At 43.8% G+C, this 19,730-nt stretch overlaps 1 protein-coding gene across 2 annotated transcripts in view; it reads left to right on the top strand.

Annotated features, from left to right (window-relative positions):
* Window positions 1-19,730, top strand: part of Ppm1h (protein phosphatase, Mg2+/Mn2+ dependent 1H) — a 235,411-nt gene that overhangs the window by 34,946 nt on the left and 180,735 nt on the right. The window lies entirely within an intron of this gene.

Below are 19,730 nucleotides of genomic sequence, written 5' to 3'. Positions count from 1 at the left end.
CCTGTGGATTGAACTCAGGTCCTCACTCACTGTGCCTCTGGGCTACCTCACCAGCCCTCTTGTGGAGTCTTTATGTCTCATTTCCTTCTGCTATCAGAGAAACCGGAAATGGTGGCTACTCTTCATTTCCTACCTGACTATAGCTAAAATCCTTGGGAAAGTTCTTACCTTCGTGGTTGACCTCTGGCCCTTAGGTCTGTCTCCTTTTGCTGTTGTTTGTTTGTGGGGTTTGTTGTTGTTTTAGCAAAATAAATTTTATTCCACAACGTTATTTCCCTGCTCTTTCCTTCAAATTTTACAGAAGCATTAGAGACTACACAGGATGGAAGTCTTAGAGTCCAGATGGGGGTGTTTCTGACCCATGCATCTGCTTGACTTCCTGATGCTTTGTCTTCAGCTAACTCCGTGCTCTCCATTTCGAGTTTCATCTCAAGACAGGAACATGGCTGCTTCCGATGGGGAGACCTTGGATTCCTGTGATTTCTGAGATGTGGTGTCCTTAAGTTTGAGCACTCAACACTGAGCAGATCTGGTCTGCTTCTGTGTCACTCTGGATGGAATTGATGATACCCTTCACACAGCCCAAGTTATCTGTGACGGACATCATGATTGTGGCCTTTAAAAAAGCTGGTAATTTAGTTGCCGCTGAAGCACCTCTTTGGGAAGCCATGGTAAAATACTGAAGCTGGTAGGATTTGTCTGTCCCACTTGATTTATCTCACTGGTCATAGGAGGTAGGCCAAGGTGGCTGTCTGTGGTTGGTGTTTCTGATCATCAAAAACTATTGCATAATGCAGTCCTCAGTGGATTCATTTCCATCATTATTCTTTCTTTCTCTTAGCAGTAATAAACATCACAGTCAAGTGCCTAACCAAGCATACTCGCCCATGCCAGCACTGGGTCATGGGTGTGTGTTATCTCCATTATTCTTCAAACCAAGTCTGTGTCAAGATTGTCATCATAAAGAGCTGAATCTTAGGGCTAAATGGCTCGTCCAATGCTAACATGATTCTGAACCTCGGAGACTACCACCAGAAGGAAGGGCCACCCCATTAGAGCTTTGCTGTCCTCTAGACAATGTTGACAAGGACCGCCAATGTGTCCTGAGGCTGTGAGCTGTGTCTGGAAAAATGATCTAATGTTGGGTGGTCACAAACAAACAAACAAAGGCAAAGACCCATTGGTCCCACTTGGACCAGTTTCTCTCCACTCACCAAGTCCCTGAAGCTGCTTATAAGATAACCACTCACACAGAAACTTCATATATATTTATAATTGTTTGGTCAATGGCTTAGGCTTATTAATAATAGCTAGATCTTTTTCTTATAAGTTAACCCATGTCTACTAATCTATGTATCACGTGGTTGCAGCTTCCCAGTGAGGCCCTGTCATCTTGCCTCTCTGGTGGTTACATGGCGTCTCCTCACTCTGTCTTTCTTCTCCCTGTCTCTTTGTTTGGAGTTCCCACTTAACTAAATTCTGTCTGTCCATTGGCTGAAACGGCTTTGTTCATCAACCAATAAAAACAACACATTTTCGCAGCATACAGAAGGACGTTCCATATCAAGTCTGTGCTCTGTAAATGTCTTTTGAAAATCTTTTTTAAGCTTTAATTGTGTTTAATAAGTGTTTCATATTCTGATTAATTATCCTTCTGGGCTGTCTGTAGAAAATTCCTCCGAGCAGTGGTTCTCAACCTATGGGTCTCGACCCTTTGGGGGCCAAACAACCCTTTTCAAAGGGGTCACCTAAGACCATTGGAAAACCCAGGTATTTACATTGCAGTACATAACAGTAGCAAAATCACAGTTATGAAGCAGCAATGAAATAATTTTAAGGTTGGGGTCAGTACAGCATGAAGAACTGTTTTAAAGAGTCACAGCTCTAAAGTAAGCAAACCATGCTCCAGTTAGATTATCCCTCATTTGTTTCTGTTTTGCCATCTAATTATATGCAAACCTTAGAGACTTGGGTCCAAAATAGTCACTGATAGACCTTGTCTTCCTTGCCTTCACCTGCAGCTCAAAATCCCTTGTGCTTATCCCCTGCAGCTGTAAGGGTGGATGGCATCCAGGGCCCCAAGCGCACCTGGAGCATAGACTCCTTCTGCTCTAACCCTCCTGTCCTGTCCAGGTGTCATACCATGATACCTTACAGCCTCTAAGTAGTCACTAATTGGCCATCACATTAGGAAGGATTTTCTTTAGTTGTTAGAAATGTGTCTTGCTTGCAGAACATCTCTGTTCTTGGAATCGTACTCGGTTGCCTCAACAGTAAGTGTCTTTATCCGCTTGCTCTTTATAGGCAGAGTCTATAAAGACGTCTGTAATTCTGAAGTAAGTGCTGCTGGCAGTTCTCAACGGCACAAAAATTACAATCTCACCCAAAAGGCCTCTGTTGCCCGAGGCACAAACCGCCAGTTTCTTCTTTGGCTGGCAGCAGGTTTCGTATGTGAAGTGGCAAGCTTTTTATGAAACTAGACAGCAAGTTCCATCATTAATGATTCGCAGTCTTTCTCCTTCTAATTCAAGAACTTTAAAAATAGAAACACGAGAGCTAAGTGGGTTCAATGGCTTATAATTGCCATTTCTTCATTATAAATGTAAACCCACCTCCTGGGGGTTTTGTAAAAGTGGCGTTGGAGATTTGGCTGGTACCCACTAGGGACATATGGTACCAGTGAATTCATTGTGTAGCTGAGGCCTGGAAGGCACAGCCTCACAGAACTGGAATCTTTGCTCTATTTTGAGCAAGCTGCACTGTAACAAAAAGACACCAATTTATGTGGAAATAGAAATGAATGACCCTGACATTCTAGTCTCCAAATTCTCTCACCCTCAAGCACTAGTCTGTATTGATGTGGTTATAGGAAGGCCATTGGGTTTGCTTTGGAGGATGAGGTCTGAGGGGAGCCTGGACATACCATTATAGCATATGGAATTGGAAATATGTGGGAGGGATGAGGATGCTCATATTTGCTCCTGGACACAGAAACAGAATTGCTGAGGTCAGTGTGGCAGTTCAGCAGGAATGCTTTGAAGCCAGAAACAAGGAATTCATCTTCCTCCCCTGTGATATCCAACATTTTCCTCCCCTGTGGTACCCAGCATTTTCCTCCCCTGTGGTACCCAGCATTTTCCTCCCCTGTGGTACCCAGCATTTTCCTCCCCTGTGGTACCCAGCATTTAGGAGACAGTTTAAGGGCATGCCTAAGACATACAGACAATGTTCGGGACACATTGGCACATACATACACACATGCATGCCTCTCTAGCACACACACACACACACACACACGCACACACACATAACTTGCCAACCCTTTGCATGCATAGCTTCCCTCTTATCCTAATGAAGAAATAAGTAGAAATTGAGTGTAGCTAGGTGGCAGAATTGGGGCTGCTAGAACTATGGCAGCAGCTGCCACAGCCTGGGTGCTTAGGGAAACAGAAATGTATTTCTTCAGTATGGAGGCTGGCAGGCTGTAACAGGGCCTGCTTCTAGGCTGCTTACTGATGACTCCTGATGGTGGTCCCACGTGGCAGAGACACTGATCTCATTCATGAGATATGTCCCTCCCTCCCTCCCTCCTTCCCTCCCTCCCTCCCTTCTTCCCTTCTCCCCAGCACAATCTGACCACCCCCTAAAGGCCCTGTTGCCCATGCCTAATGCCATGATCTTGGGGCTTAGGCTCTTTACAGGATTATGGTGGACATAAACCCCAGTATCCTCTCATGGCCGCTGTGATGCTTTTCACAAAACTGTGGAGTAGTGTGTGGGTCTAGAGGGGATTGGAGCTGTCTGTGCTTCATCTGTTTAACTGAATACTGTGCTATTTGTCTGGATATCTGGGTTACAGAGCAGGAGCCTGAGTTACTGTCCATGCTTGTCCTTTCCCAGATTCACACACTGACTGTGACGACAGTGTACCCGATGGTCACCTACAACCCTGGCCACTCAGAAGTCAAGAGGCACCTAAGGGCCCCCGCATTAGTTACTTTTCTGTTGCTGCGATAAAAATGCCATAATCAAGGCAACTTCAGAAGACAGGATTTATTTGGGCTTAGGCTTTCAGAGGGGTAAGAGTCCTGTCCCATCACCGCAGAAACATGGCAGCCAGCGACAGGCAAGGTGACTGGAACAGAAGCCAGGGACTCATCTCTGACCACAAACAGGAAGCAGAGAGAGCTCTCAAACTCTGTCCACTGGGATGTGCTTCCCCCAGTAAGTCCATACCTCGGAAGCTTCCCTGTTCATTGGGGGACAACTCACCTCAGGGAATCATGTCACCTAGAACAGGATGCTGAGAGCTCACATCCTTAACCACAAGGACAACTTAGACCAAACAGAAATCGGGAATCCCTTTTAATCCCATCCCATCAGTCCCCACCCCTGAAATGTCCTTCCTCCAGCAAGGTTGCACCGTCTATCCTCCCCAAACGGCACCACCAAGTATAAACCAAGCGTGCAAATGGGGAGCATTGCTCATCAAAGCCGCTACAATCTCCTGTTTGTCTCACCCAGGCTGCAGACTGTTTCTCTGCAGCAGGCAGGCTCTCTTTGCTTTGGCTTGCCTTGTGTGTGAGATACACGGATGAATCTCAGGTGTGAATGTGTGTGAACTAACCCAGCAGATTCCCTCTTAGCCACAGGTGGTACGGTCTGGAGCTTGTGCAATAGTACATTTCAGGGAGGTGTTTGGCAAAATGTGGATTGATCATTACCAAATAAATGTCCATCCACCTCTATCTGGCTGCTTTTTTTTTTCAATTCTGCCTGTTTTCTAAATTTGGAAAAATCTGTGAGTTTGAGCTCTGAAGAAGATAGTCTCTTAGCAACACATCAGGACTAAGGCACAAGCTAAGACTCGTGCTATGATTTGTGTATGTTCTCATTATTTTGAAAATTACCCTCTAAGTAAGCCTACACCTTGTTGTAAGATTGTTTACAACATTTGATAAATGTAACTTAAAAAAAGAATGGCAATTTTTGGGGGGCGCATGCACACGCGTGCACACACACATACACACACACACACACACACACTTCATATTTTGCCCACTTGGAGAACATACATCACTAAAAAATTAATTAAAAGTATCTGTCTGAAGGACTTCCTCCTCCATACTTAATTAACTTAAAAAACATTGCTTCACAAGCCAATGGGTTGTTTTAAAATGGAAAACAAGAGTTCACCCTCATTTTATACACATAAAGTAATCCTTTTAATTAAGAGTGGAAGCGTTTTGCATCCATTGTACATCTGTAGACCGGGCAAGGCAGGAGTGTTGACTGCTCTGTTTAAGGATGGACATGGTCTTTGTCCCTGCTCTTGTGAGCAGCGACTGGTAGGTCCCAGCAGAGGAGAGAGCTGCGGTGGATCTGTCCCTTTGCCTGGATATCCCCTCCCCAGGCATCTGGCTAATTTACAAGGCCACCACCTTCCTGCACACAGAAGGCTTTGTTTCCTTCTACCTCTCCACCTGAGTCTTCACCTGCGCTGGCTCCCTCCTCTCCCCTTTACATGTTCATGATCTCTGCTTTCGCCCATCACAGACCCCCGTTACTGGGTCAGAAGCTCTGCTTGGTTGCTTGAGTTTTGAGAGAGAATCTGCTTTATCGCCTGATGTTTTGGAGTCCAGCCTCAATGGTCACTAGCTGATTGCCTCACCAAGTTTTACTGGACTTTATTACAATCCCACCCCAGTCTCATTGTCCAGCCTGGGGACTCATGGTTTGCCCATGGATGCAGCATTGGGGGCTGGAGTCAGGATAAGCCATCTCCCTCCCCCCCCGCCACCATTCCTCACTCTGTTGCCCCGGTGAGCTCCAAATTTCCTAAGCTTAAGTTACCTTCTGTTTTGGCCCCCTGAGTGTCCCCAAGTGCTGGCCAGGGCTAGTGATTGAAAACTTTGCAGGTTGTGCATTGTATGTCCTTAGCCCAAGGTTGCCATGACTGTGTTTGTCAGAGAGATCACAAAAAAATAATTACCTGTCTAGAAGATTTAGGATTAACCTTGATTTTTATTCAATAACAATTGGGATCACTTAAATTAATCACACAGATACTACTTAATTAAGGCCATTAATAGATGCAGCATGAATTGTGTAATGACATGGCTTTATTCATACATGGAAGGGGCTTTTATATAGTGGAAGAGCTCATGGGGAATAAAAATGCTGGCAAATTATTTTATGCTTGGAGGCCATCACTGGAATAATAACCAGTACTTCACATCATATGAAGTCATTGATAAAATGAAAGAAGGGACATTGTTTTCTCAAAGTTGTTTCTGGTTGACATAGGTATGACTTTCTCTGGGTCAGTGGTTCTTAGACTTTGATGGATTTGAGAACAACCTACAGGGCTTGTTATACTGCTGCTTATTGACTAGGTCAAGGGTGGGAGAGTAGGATTTGATTTTCTGTAGCAGCTCCTGTTGGTGCTGTCGGTCTAAGCACTGCACCTTGAGGACTGTCTTTTGTCCTTGGCCTTCCGAACGTAAGAACTTAGAAGTTTGAGCAGGGATATTAATCGGATTGTCCATTCAGGGTCATCTTTCCCAAATGGGATTGCATGTGAAATCACGTTAAGGAGACTTTCTCAGTTCTTCCTGTGAATTTTGGCTCACACTCTCTTCCATGGAAAGTAGACATTTAGTTCTTCATGTCTACAGAGCCATTCCCAGGTCCTGCTGGTCAGAGAGGACACACAGTGAAACTGTAAGGCATGGCGTCAGCGTAACAAAGACGGAACAGAGTATGTCATAGTTTCTTTAAGACTCTGTGCTGTCTTCTCTTTCTGAAAATGGGGATGAATGACTGGAAAAAGTAACTAAAGCTATCAAAGGCCACAAGATCAAACACATTAAAAACAATTAGGCATGTTTACTTACTTTTAAAAAGTTGTTAAGTGTGCTTCCATAGAAGTTGAATCCTTATATATTGTGATGATTCATTGGAAGACTTAAATCACTCTTCGAGGCATGTGTCTGATCAGGTTGGAGCTTATTAATAAACTTCAAGTGGAGAAGGTATCCTAGTTGGCTTTAACTATCAACTTGAGACAGCTTGAGAAGGGATTGCCCAGATCGGGAAGTTTTGTGGCCATGTCTGTGGGGGGTTATCTTGACTGTTAATTGGTGTTGTGGGGCTCTGTTCACTACAGATAGCACTGTTTCCTGGGCACATGGTCCTTGGCTGTGTAAGAAATCAATGACCCTCAGAGTGAGCCAGCAAGCAGCATTCCTTCGTGGTCTCTGGTTCAAGTTCCTGCCCGAGTTCCTGCCTAGACGTCCATCAATAATGGAGGAAGTGTAGATCAAGTAGATCTTGGATATGTTAGCATGTCCCTCTAGTGTTGTAAAGTTATTTTTCCACCATATGGGCAGTCCCTGCTCAGGTGACTTAAGTCAATTTGAGCTGGATAAATGCTACCTCAGAATTCTTACAGGAAAAACCTTAAGCAGCTGTCATTACAGTGACCATGCATCAATCGTGTTTTCTGCAGGGATATTGAGCCAAGTGACTTCTGAAGTTAGTGACGAAAGCAAGGAACTGGAAATGTATCCAGCGAATGCCTCTGGTTAATGGATGTTTCCAGCATTGTGGCTTTGTGGGCTCATAATGTTTCTGTCATAGTTGTTTTTTTAAAAATATATACATAGGCCTCTCTCCATATGTCCTCTAGCTCTTAGCAAGATTCCCCTTCCCGTGGCGGTGCTGAGGAACAACCATAGGGCCTCATGCTTGCTAAGCTTGTACTCCACCATGAGCTACATCCTCAGCCCAATCCAAGCTGCTTCGCTAGTTGGTGGTGATGATCAGGTTCTCAAGAAGGTGAATATGGAAGAATTTTTAAGAATTGGGCTTGATGTGTGAGAACTTCCCTCCTTCTGTCACGTTCTGCTAATAAAAGCAAACACAAGCCCAGTCTAGATTCTTAGGAGGGAAGAGAATTACTCCCCTAACAAAAAGAATGCTGTGCATAGATAGAAAGATTGAAGAAGTTTCCAGTATCTGACTTTGGACACACACACAAGTGTTGTGATGTTATTTTGATTGTGATCTAACAAATAAAACTTGCCCGAAGATCAGAGTGCAAAGCTAACCACACTAGTTAGCCATAAACACTAGGCAGTAGTGGTACACACCTTTAATCCTAGCACTTGGGAGGCAGAGGCAGGTGGATCTCTGTGAGTTCAAATCCACCCTGCCCTACCTGAGATTGATCCAGTCTAAAAGAGAAACAGCCAGGTGGTGGTGGCTCACACGTTAATCCCAGTACTTGGGAGTCACACACCTTTAATCCCAGCACTAAGGAGGTAGAGACAGGAGTGATAGGGCATGGTGGAGAGAGGATTACAAGGCGTGAAGAGACAGAAGCTCATAGCATTCAGTCTGAGGATTTGTAGGGACAGTACCACCCCTTTGGTCTGAGGATTCAGTAGAGGTAAGGGATCTCTCTTATGGCTGTTCCTTTACTTCTATGACCTTTCAGCATTTACCTTGATATCTGACTCCAGGTTTTTATTATTAAGATCTATTAGAACTCATGCTACAGTATGTATATATGTATGTATATGTATAATTTATGCATAGTTGAATCCCATTTTTGATAATTACTTTGATAGTTCTGAAGTTAGGAGTATTTCACTGTTGGTGGTATTTTATTACAATTGAATAGGGTCCATTGATATGTCTTATTCCTGGTTATTATATAAATTTGGATACAGCAATTGTGTGTATGTGTGTGTTGAGTTTAATTTCCTTTAAGGAGTCTTTAATTTTTTTAAAACCTGAAGGCCTGAGGATGTGTCTCAGAGGTGAATCCCTAAACTTAATTCCCTAGTACCAGGAGAAAAAGAAAAACCATACATGAATATAGCTCAGTTATTAGATGCTTACCTACTATGTACAAGGCACTGGGTCTGATTTCATCACTACATAAATTAGTCTTGGTGGCACACACCTGTAACCCTAGCACTCAAAGAAGCAAAGGCAAGAGGATCAGAAGTTCAAGATCATCGTTCACTGCCTGACAAGTTTGAGGTCAACCTGAACTACATGACTCTAAAGAAGAAATTCTTTTAATCTTGACTCAACACTAAAACAATTAAGTTTCTGTATGTGTAAAAGACATATTACTATGAGAAGGGAGGATGTGCTATCAGGGGAGCAGAAAGACCTCAGCTTCTCTGTTTTTTGTTGAGAGAGAGAGAGAACAAAAACCAAGAACTTTATGAGACGGGAAATAAGTCCACTAATCTGTGTTACAAAATTATAGTGGAAGCATTGCTTTTCCGATGACAAATGACATACCCCAGAGTAGGGTAAATTGGTGGATTCATTCAAAAAAGATGACTTGAAGTGTAGAACACTTCCAAAGAAATAATTCTCCCTGAATATGTTTGTGCACACATTCCTACATGCATAAGCACATACTTACATACCCCCTCTGTCTGTCTATCATCTTCTCTCTCAAGCTAAATTTACAAAGTAATTCAAAATTGATGGAAAAAGATGTCCCAGAGCCCCACAAAACATATCTCAAATATAAGTTCTTATTTTATATATATGGGTGTTTACCTCTGTCTGTCTGTGTGTGTGTGTGTGGTGTGTGTATGTGTTTGTGTGTGTGTGTGTGTGTGTGTGTTATTGTACCACATATATGCCTTGTGCTTGCAGAAGTAGATTCTGTGAGACTGACATTATGGTTGTAGGCTGCCCTGGGTTCTGGGAATCAAACTTGGGTCCTCTGCAAGAGCAGCGAGTGCTCTTAACCAGGAGGCCAACTCTTCAGCACCCACAAAATATAAGTTTGTGATGACTTTCATGGATGAGTATCTGAAGCGTAAGGAACAAACTCACAGGAATATGTTGTGATCTACTGCAGTTCTGCCTAGAAAGCTAGACTTCTCTATCCTTTATGACACTTCAGTCACAAAGATATGACCCTGTGTTGTGTAGAAAGCCTTGTGCCAGTCTCAAAGATGGCACACTGAACATAGACTAGTTGGATGGTGCAGAGCTGCCCCAAACAATAGAAGAACATCAGATGGGAAAAGATGGATGTCAGTGTCTAGCTTGAAGTGATTTAGCAGAGTCGAAATGGGGCATTCAAAGAAGCGTCGTGAATATCTTAGGCGGTGTATTTTTATGTAGGTACGTGACTGATGCACAACAAACTTATGTAAAAGCTCTTTAAATAATTACAGTTGTAAGTGACAGGGATGCCTGGCATCACAGTTTCCTTGGCAGCCTTTTCTCTTAGCTGTGTGAAAACTGGTGGCTCATCATGAAATGGCTGGTGTCTTAGACAGGATAAATGTGGCAAGTGTGGAGCCTGAAGTTGCTGCTTCCCTGGAGTTTCTAGTCTAGGTGGTCCAGGCTCTGGTACAACCATACTCCTAGAGAGCATGAAGAAAGACGTGCTAGCATCGTCTTCTTAGAAAACTAGTTTCTGCTTTGCAAACAGCCACGACTTGGTATTAGACTCATTTTCTTGCTATTTCATGTGTGTTGTGTGGATTTCATGAGTGTAAACCATTAAAATATTTCAGAGTAAATTGGTGCTTCATTTAAAATCTGTCCCACGCAGGGCAGTGGTGGCACACACCTTTATTCAAAACACTTGGGAGGCAGAGGCAGTGGATCTCTGAGTTCTAGACCAGCCTGGTCTACAGAGCGAGTTCCAAGATAGACTTCAAAGCTACACAGAGAAACCCTGTCTCCAAAAACCATTAAAATCTGTTCCCTTCTCAGGAGCTACTTAAAACCCCATTTGTGTGTGTGTGTGTGTGTGTGTGTGTGTGTGTGTGTGTGTGTGTGTCAAAGACTACAGACAGCAGATGTTCAAGAACTGTTTTATTTATTTTTTAAATAGACAATTTTTTAGAGTTCATAGCAGAATTAACTACAAATGTCTTCAATGCCCCTTTTATAGTTTCTCTGTCACCTACATTGGTTAAAGCTAGTACACTTAACACACGTGCTTACCGCCCAAAGCCATAGTTCACATGAGTGTTCAGTCCTGGTGGTGTCCACTCAACAGGCTTGGAGGATGAACAAGGCATGGCTACATCGTGCCTTCAGGCAGGGTAGTTTCACTGCTCTTAAAGTGTCCCATGATGTCCTTTTCAGCCCTCTCCATTAGCTCCTATAACCACTGGTGTCCTTGTTGCCTTTAGAGCTACAACCAGAATGCCATGCCATTGTACTCTCTGTTTATTGCCTTTCAGATTGGACTTTTTAATAGCATGCATTTAAAGTTCCTCCATGTCTCCCTGTGGCCTCATAGGTCGTTTCTTAGCCTCCAGATAATCCATTGTTGGTATGTATTGTCGTTTGTTTTTCCTGTTTAGGCATGGAAGGGCACTGTTACTGTCTCCACGTCTTGGCATTTGGGAGTAAAACTCCCAATTGTAAACACCTATGTACAGGTTTGGTTGGGGTGTAAGCTTTTAGTTCTGTTAGTAGATAATGAAGACCACAGTTCTTTTTTTCTCTTTTTATTTTTTACATTCCAATCCCAGTTCCCCCTCCCACCTTCTCTCCCACTCCCTCCACTCCTCCCATCTGCTCCACGGAGAGGGTAAGACCTTCCATAGGAAGTCTACTATAAGTCTGTCCCATCATCTAGTTGAGGCAGGACCAAGGCACCTCTCCACCCCTGTGTCTAGACTGGGCATGGTGTCTCTCCATATAGAACGGGCTCCACTAATTCAGTTTGTGCATTAGTGTCAGGTCTTGGACCCACTGCCAGTGACCTCATATATTGTCCCAGTCATACCATTGTCACCTACATTAAGGGAGTCCAGTTTGGTCTTATGCAGATTCCCCATTTGTCAGACCTGAGTCAGTGATCTCTCACTAGCTCAGGTCAGCTGATTCTAAAGACCACAGTTCTTAAATAGCACGCCAAGAGTATGTTTAGTTTTGTGAGAAGCCAAGCTGCCTACTCAAGTGACTGCTTCAATTTTGTGTTTCCAGTGAGTAATAGACAAGAGTTCTGTAACCCCATAGTTACACTGTCAGTGTTCTTGCTTTGGGCCATTTAATAGGTGCGTTTGTGTTTCCCTGGTGGTATATGATGTGGAATGTGTTCTTTTATGCTTCTTGTCACCGTTGTATTTTTTCTAGTAAGGTGTCCATGAAGGGCTTTGGCTCATTTTTCCCCCTCAGGTTGTTTTGTTATTGTTGAATTTTTAAGGGTTCGTTTACATATTGAGTAACAGTCATTTACCATATGCATCTTTTTGAAAACACTCCCTGCCAGTCTGTAACGTCTTATTCTCTCAACAGCAGTGTTTCATGGTAGGAAATTTTAATGAAGTTATTTCAGAGTTCACACCTTCGGTGGTCCATCTACTGTCTTTGCCAAATCAATGTTGAGTATGTTTCTTCCTCTATTGCCTATCTATAAGTTTTACAGTTGAGTTAATTTTTATGGAATATGCTGAGTCTGTCTAGATTAATTTTTTATATATAGATGTCCAGTTGTATCAGCATCACTTGTTGACAAGACTTTTACATATGCTTCATTCTGTTGTCCTTGGTCCTCTTCAAAAAAAAAAACCCAGTTGATTCTTTTTACGTAGCCCTGTATTTCAGAGTTATTCTATTTGAGATGATCTACTGAATTCATTGCTTTCCTCATGCCACGGTCTTGATATCTGTAACTCTACAGTAAGTCTTGACATCAGAGAGTGTAGCAATTTCCACTTGTCCTTCCTCAATGTTATCTTGGTTATTTGGGGCCTTTTTCCTCTCCATTCACATACTAAGAAACAGCTTGTTTAGATAAGTTGCAACGATAGTGGTTGTTTCTGCATTGATTTTGGAATTCTGACTCAGTGAGGCTCGAAGGTAAAGGGACTTCCACCAAGCCTAATATCCTGAGTTTGAACCCTGAGGTTTGGGTTAATTGGACTCTTGTTTGCATCGTCACTCCTGTCTTAGCAAAACTGCCTCTGCCCAACTACTGCTAACATGGTGGAATATTATTGGCCCTTACACCTCACCCGGTCCTGAGGTCCCCGCCCACTTTCTCAACTCTATATAAGAGCTTGCCTGATGCAATAAATCGAGACTCTTCTTCGACAAGTCTCCCAACTCAGTGTGGTTCTCTCTGGTGACTAGGAGGGGGAGTCTGAGTCATTGACACTCACCATCCTGCTCAGCCCCAGGAAGAGACTGATTAGATCAGCTCTTCTCCAGCCCTACCTGTCGGAGGACCTGGCAACCTGGCTTCCTTATGGACTCCCGCATCCATTTCTCTTGGTGCATCTGTCTGCAGTAGATTGTTTTGTTCCTCTATGCCCTGCCAGTGGAAAGTATCACCCTTCCTCATTCTCCAGATCCAGTCCCCATTTAGCTCAAGAATGGATACAGTCTCATATTGCCCCTGTCCTACCCTCTGCCTCCCACCCCACCCCGACATCACCACCACATTCTTAGATCTGTTCAGTGTCTCATGCCCTCTCCCCCAGAAAGCACCTCAGCCATATTTCTGGCTTGGATGATAACTGATAGGTAGCCAGACTGGTCTTTCTGTCCCTTTGCCCTCTTACCCACCACTCTGTGAGTCACATGCTAGTCTGCCTTCTCTCGATGTGATCAAGTACCCAAGATAAGCAACTCCTTACAATTTGACTTGCAGTTTCACAGATAGCCCATGGTCCTTTGACCCCCATTGCTATGGGGACTGAGGCAAAGGAGTCTAGCACGGTGGAAGCCCCACAGCAGAGGAAAGCACATCAGGTCTTGATGGCCAGCAAGAAGGGAAAGACAGAGAGATAAAGAGAAAGCTTAGGGAAAAGCAAGAGAACTCCTAAAGACCCACTTCCTTCAAGTAAGTTCGGCCTCCTAAGAGTCCCACCGCACCATAGCACATCACATGAATGGAGTTCATCAGGAAGCCATCACTCCTTCAAATCCCTGCTTCTAAACATTGCTGCGGTGGGACAAAGGAGCCTTTGTGGGACATTGCAGATTCAAACTGTGACACTTAGTTACCCCCTTTCTGAAGGCCAGAATGACCCTCTTCCTTATCAAATAAAAACCACATGATAAACCCGTTTTGGCCGTTCTTGAGCATGCACCACTTTCTGTGTCTTTGTGTTTGTGTAAGTGCAATCCCGAAGACTGAAAATACCAAAGATTTGAATGATAGTATTTTGTGATGTTTCCTTGATGAACTATCTGCCGCCTCTGGATGAGTGTCTTGAGTAAACTTAGAAATTTTTGAGTTTATTCTGTTGCATTTGCTGATTCTGGATATCCCCTATAGCATTAGAAAAGTAAGATTCTGAGCTTTGATACTATTACTCTGCAGGGCTGCAGACATTTCCCATGGCAGCTGTATGCTTCCAGGGTTTCAGTTAAGCGTCCTTGCTTGTTGCTTAGAAATAATACAATAGATATGGCAAACTGAAAACATGTAGTTGGGTGTGGTGGCACACACCTGTTGCATTAGTTACTTTTTTTTGTTCCTTTGACAAAATGTCTGGAAAACATAATGCCCGAAAGGAAGGATTCTTCTGATTCATGTCCACCATGGGCAGCAGTGGGAAGCATGGTGGCTGAAACTCCAAGCACTTGTCAATTTGTAACACAGTTAGGAGCAGAGTTAGTGCTGGTGCCCTAAGCCCTCAGGTGATTTAAAAATCCACTCAATCACACCCATTGTGTGAACCCCTTGGGAGGCAGAGCCAGGAGAATCATGAGCTGAGGGTGAACCCTTGCTACATAGTGAATTCTTGTCTCCAAAAAAAAAAAATCAAAATAATAACAGTAACAATTGGAATAACAATAGCAACTATGTTTCTAATTACATGGCTGCATTCAGATACTAAACTGAAAGTAATTTGTGTTAGCCCCTTGCCTTTGATAACATAGCACACAAAGGTTTGTAACATATGCAAAGCAGGCACTGTCTCCAGTAATAGAGAATTCACACTCAGGAATGTCACCCAGACACCTACACAGAACAGCAGAAGCTAAATGAGGTATGAAGGACTGCAGAAATAGTGTCCACACATAAAATAATATCACACTTGAAAGAAAGATTTGGCTACAGTGTATGGTATGCTTTTAAATGGCCTTTTTGGAAAGGCCGTCTTAAACCTACCTTAATCTGTAGGTAAAGAATTGCCATTATGATGCTCTGTTAATTCTGATCCCAATAATGTGATTGATCTGTGTGTGACCTCAGAGAAATGTTATAGCTTTGATGTGAGACTTCCTTTCTTTTCCTTTTTTGTAAACTCGATATACACAGGTCAGGGAACAAAATGGCACAGGTTTCCAAATTATTGTGGCTTTTCAAAGTACGTGAGTTTTATTCCTTCTTTTAAATTTTCTCATTTGGGGATTTGCAAGCCTTGTAAAAACTATGTTTTTCTGGTGCCTTCTATTGTCAGCATCTCATGGAATCATAGCACAATGATCAAATGTAAGTCATTATAATTGCACTTGTAGTAGGCAGAATTATAAATTGACCCCATGGTTCCTGGTGTGCCTGTGACATGCAACCTTATTCCCAGGGTGGACCAGCACACTTCGATTGTGTGACTTGGAATAGCTGAAAGGCTTTTGCAGGTGTAGCCAGGATCTCCAGTCAGTTTTTGAGGCTGTTGAGCCTGGGATGTAAATCAGTTAGTAAAATGCTTGCCAGAGGACCTGAGTTTGATCCTCAATACCTGTACTAAAAGCCAGGGATGAAAAATGTATGTCACTTTAAGTTCATGATAATTCATGGTATAGATGCAAAAAACTAAAGTACAATGCTGTTGCTGGTATTTCTTGTTGCACCAGGTCCTGAGACCCTTGAGCCCCAAATAAATGTACAAAGACTTAATTATAAAAGTGTTGACCAATAGCTAGGGCTTCTTACTGTCTAGCTCTGTCTTAATTATTAACCCATTTCTATTAATCTATGTATGTCCACGTGGTCTTATCTTACTTGAGAATGTCTAAACCCTATTACTCCTTTGGCGGCTACATGCCATCTCTTTTGGGCACCTCTCTGCCTACCTTTCCCAGAATTCTTCTTGTCTCCTAGTCCTACCTATCTTCCTACCTCTATTGGTCAAAACATAGTGTTGTGTTTTAAACTAAAATACAGGCTCTGTTTTGGTTTTTATTATCACCCCCCCACACACACACACTATTGCCTTTTGCCTGTTCCAAGATTTAATCCTTTTGTTCCTAAAGGTTTTTTGTTATCCCCTCCCCCCCACCACCACGATTGCCTTTTGCCTGTTCCACGATCCATTAAGATTCAATCCTTTTGTTCCTAAACAAGTCAAGATGGAGTCAACCTGAGAGGGTGTTTTTAGAATAGCTTTTACTTATCATTTGAGAATTTCATACGTGTAATCAATGGATCTCGATCATATTCATCCCCAGTTCTCCCTCTCCCTTCTGATTCTCCACATATATCTCCGAAGCAACCCACTCCCACCTTCATGACTTTGCTTTTTAACCCACTGAGTCCATTGGTGCTGGAATGATGACCCGCCTTTGTTGGTAACTGAAGCTGCAGTGAGTTCATGAATACAAGGACCATGCCATGTCCAAAGACAGTGTTCCATGGCACTCCTGCCCAGCCTCCAGCTCTTACATTCTTTCTGCCCCCTCTTCTGTGATGTCCCCTGACTTGGGAGGAGGATCAACACAGATGTTCCCTTTAGGGCTGAGCACTCAACAGTCACTTATTGTGGTCACTCTAATCACTTGTAAGTCTGCATTAACTGCTGCCCACTTGTGGAAAAAGGCTACTCCAGCCAAGGTTTGGGTTGGCATTAATCTGTGCACAGAAACATTAAGTATTTCAAAGGAAGTTTGACACTATATCCATTTAGCAAAACAGCAGTAGTAAGCCTCTTCCTACTATGACTTCCCAAGCCATGGACTTTTGTCCAGGCCTACAGTATGGAGCATGAATTCCCTCCTGTGGAATAGGCCTCAAGTCCAATCAAAACGCAGCTGGTTAGCCTGTAACCATCATGCCACTGTTGTGCCAGATGTGCTAGGCAGGTCAGCATTGTGGTATTAAGGATTTACCTCTAGGCAGTGCCATGGATGACTCCCCAAACTCCGGTGGCCTGCATAGCACCATCCAGCCTTACGGAGGCAAGCCAGCGAGGAGGAAATTTCCAGGTCAGCCTCATTTTTCTATGTCCTACAACAAAACTGGGTTGTATCTTCAGCAATAGAATCTTACCTTTCCGTTCTGGTAGGCAACCGAAAGCAATGGCAATCACCTGTGTTGTCTTGGTGTCCTGTTTGACCTCCCTGACCATAACTCATATCTCATGCCTGGGACTGAGGTTTCCTTTAACTACCTAAGTCTTGTTGGGGAATGTTGTTTGCCCATGAAGGATACCTGTATAAAAACTCATTTTTATTGTATTTTTGTCTTACATAATAGTGGATTTCCAAAGGTTTTTTTTTCCCCTACCTCCTTAATTTTGGTTAACCTACACCCATACCCCCCTCTTCCCTTTCCCTGTGCCCTCACTTCCGTCCATGCTTATGAAGTAGAATAAGGTAGAAAAGACCAACTAGATGCTGCTTTATTAGCGATTTACTTAAAGCATTACTCGTTCTGCCTATTTGACAAGCATGACCTCACTTGCTGCCTGAAAGAGTCACCTACAGGAATAGCTGAAACATGGGTCACTGCCCTTGACGACCCGCTGAGTGCCATGAGGGTTTCCATAAACCCTTGCTTGCTTGCCCAGCCCGCTCCCTTGTGGTTTCAGAGGATAAAATACAAATACAAACGAGACCCGGATCGAAGCCTTTTAGGAGCTGTCCTGGCTTTGGTCCCTGGTGACATCTCCTGTCTTCCACTCTCATTGGTGTCAGGGTACTTATTCCAGAAATAGCCCCACAACACTTAAACCTTTGACTCCCAGGGTTCCCCCCAAGTATTTTGGTATCACGTGTGTTCCTCTACCTGCTGCAAAGTATTTTGGTATCACGTGTGTTCCTCTTCAGGCCTCTTTCCCTCCCCATCCCCACCTGAGAGGCACTCAATTTGTCAATCCAGTGTCTACAGGTAGTCTCATCTCAGAATTTGCCATCAGTAGCATGGGAGGACCAGTGTAATCTATTTATAGACTGTGTTTCTCTGTGGTTCCATTGCCAGCATGAGTGCCATGGTCCCTCAAGGACTTGATACCCCTTTTTCTGTGGGTTCGATCTCTGTCACAAGTGCCCTTTGCAGGTGCAGGAGAGGTCCAGCTGAGTCCCGAGAGTCTAGGACATGGGCACAGGCCCCTTTGTCCCTTTTTCTCCTAATTACACGGCATCCAGTCATCTAGAAAAGATAAAAACGGTGAGAAAATGCTTCCCGGAAGCCCAAATGTGTCAGCTTTGGGTGGTTGTTTTCCAGCCTGGGCAGATGTTTTGGATGCTCAAACTGCCAAGAACTGGGATGGCCGCCTTATTCTCGGTGCCTCCAGTTCACAGGTGACCAGGCGGAGGCACCGGGCACACCAGGAGGTTCACACGAACAGAAACTCAACCTTCTTGCTCCTAGGATGTTGTCCCTACCATCGGTAGATTGATTAGTCTGTTCATGTGTTTTTGCCATATGCTCCTGTTAGAGATTGGGGGTGGTGTTTGGGTGCTGTTTTGATGGAATTTATCCTAAGAGCAGAAATGCTCATACTGTACTGATACTCCCTCCATGTCAACTACAAGACTCAGGAAGGGAATCAATTTTTTTTATGAGAAATTTCTGATGCATCCAGAGCCCAAACCTCAGTCATGTGTAGGACTGCTGTGTCCATCAACTGACCCAGCCACGTAGAGCCAGAGGCGGGGGAATGGGAACTGCTGGGAGTCATGGATTCCTGCCTCAGGAGATCCAGCCACCTGTGACTGGGTGTGGTGGACCTTCAGCCTCACCCGCTTAAAACAGTGGCTCAGTAGCAGCTCCTCCTTTGGACAGGTGAGAGAGGAGCTGGGAGGAGGCAGCAGTGGGGGGGGGGGGGGGGGTGATGAGACTGGAATTCTTTGGTGTCTTTGCTTTTGGTTTGCAGGCCTGGGTGGACCTTGACAGCAAAGGGTGATAACGTGAACTGAGGTTGTGACTGTGCTCTTGGGGGTTGAGGTAACAACTGGATCAGGAAAATCATTATATTAAGGAGATAGAGATGTCAGGGTTGGGCCACAGAAACAAAATAAGCACAAAGAGAATAAGTAGGTGTCTAGATGTGTACATATTAAAGGATTTATTGCAAGGAACCAGATTATGCCATTGAGCATGCTGGCTTCACAAGTTCAAAACCCACACACCAACAAAACAATGGGAACCTGCTGCACACTTCTGACCTCCGAGGGCATCAGGCATGGATGTGGTATATAGACACATATGCAGGTCGGGAGTGCATGTGGGATCCCCTGGGGCTGGGATTGTAAGTGGTTGTAAGCAACAATGTAGGTGTTGGGAACCAAACCTGAGTCCTCTGGAAGAGCAACCAGTGCTCTTAACCAGCGAGCCATCTCTCCAGCCCAGAAAGCTGTTATTTGTCTGTTTTGTTGTTGTTGTTTCTTTTATCTCATAGATAACTTCAAAGACTTGTTTTCATTTTTTTAAATATCTTATATCATATCTTGAAACTGCAACTTCTGGCCTCCAGCCTCCCCTGAGACACTTTGAGTCTGTAGAGTTCCTCAAAACACAGCATAAAGACCAAAGCATCATGTGCTAAAGT

This window comes from Mesocricetus auratus, unplaced genomic scaffold, assembly GCF_017639785.1.
Source record: "Mesocricetus auratus isolate SY011 unplaced genomic scaffold, BCM_Maur_2.0 Super-Scaffold_100011, whole genome shotgun sequence".
In the NCBI taxonomy this organism is placed as follows: Eukaryota; Metazoa; Chordata; class Mammalia; order Rodentia; family Cricetidae; genus Mesocricetus; species Mesocricetus auratus.
Note: the sequence above shows the minus strand (reverse complement) of the source record. Positions and strands in the feature narration are given on the sequence as shown.